Source organism: Pteropus alecto, unplaced genomic scaffold (genome assembly GCF_000325575.1).
Source record: "Pteropus alecto unplaced genomic scaffold, ASM32557v1 scaffold152, whole genome shotgun sequence".
In the NCBI taxonomy this organism is placed as follows: domain Eukaryota; kingdom Metazoa; phylum Chordata; class Mammalia; order Chiroptera; family Pteropodidae; genus Pteropus; species Pteropus alecto.
In genome coordinates, this window is record NW_006432227.1 from 6,928,659 (window position 1) to 6,932,149 (window position 3,491).

Consider the following 3,491-nt stretch of genomic DNA (forward strand, 5'->3'; position numbering starts at 1 on the left):
AGAATTTAATGCTATAGAGAAGAAAAATCATATTTCCCATTTGGAAAGAATACATCGGTTTAATTTGGAATGCCAAATTAGGGGCTAGGGCAGAAGTTAGAAGAGATGATAAGGACACTGACAAAGGAGCATCTTCTAGTTACCCCTCCAGTTCCACTCTTCACCATTCTGTGTCTTGATCTTTTCTTTAGAAAACTGAGCTAAGTGGATTGCAGTTTGTTGCCCTCTCATTTTCAATTTGATTCTCGGATCAACTGATGGGAAATAATAGCCAGAAGTTGGAAAATAGACATGAAGTCAGCTGAATATAATTGTTTATTTAATTGTATTCCTCCTTCTTTTCCAAAGACCACATCGTCTATCGAGGCACTCTATTCCTATTAAGAGCCTCTCTGGTTTCTGACAACAGGACGTCCTCTCCATCCTCTTCTAGGCTGAGTAGTGGTAAGGCTGCTCCAATATTGACAGTCTAAGGACACTGCATTGTCTCTGCTTATTTCCCTAAACTCTGCCCTACAAATAGTGCCTGTATTAAGCATTCCAAATTTAGCACATTTAGTGAACTGCTTGTTTGCTACTAACACCCTGACTCACACAGAGATCAAGAAGAAAGAGTGACACCCCAAAAAAATTTAAGAGCCAAATTGGCAGAACTTGCTAACTTTTGAGTGAAAGAGATAGATGAATTGAGAGTAATTGTCAAGTTTGTGACTTAATTGACATAGTAAATGATTTTGTAATCGATTCAAGTTTAAATATAGATGGAGTGGAAAGTTTAAATGTGTATAAATGAGTTTATCTTTGGAATAAGTTCATAATGTCATAATAGTCTCCATATATCAGTAACTAAGAGACGCTTAGAAATATGGATCTAAAATACAGAGGAGGTGTCTAGGACAAAAATATAGATTTTTGCATCATTGGAATATAGCATGTAAAAGTAGGAGAGAGATAAAATTTTCCAGTTACAATGAGCATAATAAAGTAGTTGAAGATACTTAAGATGTTGATAGATACTACAGATTAACGCAAAGATCATGAGTATAGGGTCATAGAGTTAGTTTTGAATTCTCTGTCATGTTGGGCAAATTAGATGTTGATGGTTCCTGCATATTCTCATCTTTCAAATGGAATGCCACATAGAATTGTAATAGTATTAATATGATATCACTTCTATAGAGTTGCATGCCACATTATCTGAATCATATTAAGTGATCACAATTTATTTTTTCTTTTATTAAAGGAGAATTTGGTCTGATTATTAACAAAATTTAATAAGAGTGTATTTGATATACTAGCATAGCAAAATATTTGTGAAAAACTATGATACACGCTAAAATAATAAATTCAAATGGAAAATTAAGAACCTGATGTTTCATTGAACTGATTACAATCGTAATGATGAGGAAGGCTTTAATTTCTACATTAACAGTAGTAAATAAGAGACTTTATTTTCTTTGCTTAATGAACATGTATCAGATTTCTTGAGATCTCACAAAGAATAAAAGATTGCTTGAGAATTATTGACATGATTGAAGTGTAGTGTAGAATAAAAACTGCATCCTCCTACCTCCACATGACCTACAACATTTTTACAGAAATGGTTTTATTCTTTTAATTTACTCTTTTTCTTGTATGTATTAATACTGAAATCCTGTATATTTGCTAACCTTCCTAAAATTGCTAAATGTATGATTATTCTAGTGGAATAAAACAATGTTTCTTGGTCACATGAAATCTAAGGTAAGTGTACCATTTGGTGGGCAGTTACCCTCCAAGATATGAGGCAAGAACGTATTCTTCCATCTTCTATCACTATGGGCTATTTGTGTTTTCACGTTTGCAATGCTTGTCTGCATCAAGCCAGCAGCAAGAGCAAAGCACACATAGAGTCACCATGAGATGTTTTCATTGACCAAGAAGCCAGGACATTCACAATATTTTAGTAGAACTTAGTCATGTGAAAAAACCAGGAAGGTGTATGTTTAGAGAGTTGTAGTTTAGCAATTTGCCCAGAGAAAAATAGGAAATCAGACTAGAGAACATGGAGGCTTTGTCTACCTACCATACGTGGAATTGGACACAGGTTTTCTCATTATTCCTTTTTCTAAGTGTTTTTTTCTTTTCTTTAACTAATGTATAGATCATCTTATACTCTAACACATGCCTTACCTCTTCTGCCCACGTATGGAATTTGGCTACTTTATTTGACTTTCATGAAAACAGAACAAACAATCAAACAGAAATACTAACACGCAACTTTGAGTTGATGGCACCCTTTACTAAAAACATAGGGAATTTCCTGCATATTTCTTAAGGAGAACTAATTAACTCTGTGTGTGTGTGTGTGTGTGTGTGTGTGTGTGTTTCCCCTTGCAACCCTAAGTATCGCACCTTGCATTCAAAAACAGCTTTTCAAAGCATTTTTTTAAACAAAGGTAGTTCTCTCCTTGAAAAGAAGTCTGATTTCAGTTGCTTAGATTTTAGCATTTATCACCACTGTACCTGTGTGACTATATACACCTATATTTTCGCACATGTAGAATTTTGCAGACATTTTTTAATTTTTATATTTTGAGAAATATGCTGAGAATTGGAGATATAAAGATACTTAATATATAATAGCTATTCTCAGGGTCTAGAAGAGAAGTCAAACACTTAGGCCATAAGAATGCAAAGAGAGAACTTACATATTAGTGGTGATCCCCTAACATGACAAGAGGAAAACAAATATTTTCCAGCTTATGAAGTGACTTGAGTGAAGCATAAATACTTTATGTGTATAAGTATGAGCAAGTGGTTAAGAAGGCCTGCATGCTTTGAGAAAATGGCAGAAATGAGACTATAATAAGAGACAATATTGACACTTGAAGAGAGTCAGGGCTGGGTACATCTTCAAAGCCTAGGCTGTCCATCGCCATCCCTATCTTGCTTATTCCTCCAAGACTAGATACGCATCTTGGCCCTGTGACACTGCCCCTCCTGGCTTCCTTGTTCCCTGCTTTGGAGGTGGTTGTGTCATGGCTGAGAGACTGTTGGAGCTCACCCAGATGGGGCAGAAGAGTCTGTACTACATGTATACTGAGCTGGCATCTCCCAGTGCTTTAAGGAGTACCCCAAACCAGCTCATCATCATCTGGGTCCTGAGGGTCCAACTGGAAGGACCAGGTCTCATTGCTAAATTCAGGAAAGCTGGTGTTTCCAAGTGAGCTGACAAAGGATAACCATCTTCAACCGCTGCTGCAGGACACTGTGGAGCAGGTGCAAGATCCTACTTACCTGGATGCTGATGGCCTGACCTCAAGTCTGGGAGTCCCCCCTGCATGTCTAGGTCACTGGGATGCCCTTCTGCCCCTGGACCACCATGGAGGAAGACATCAGGTTGATTTGCACACTGAGCGTCATTGACTGGATCTACTGTGCTCTGAGGCCCTTTTCCAAGGTCATATCCTTCATCCATGGCTTGTAGCAGCATCTGCCATCAGCAGGGG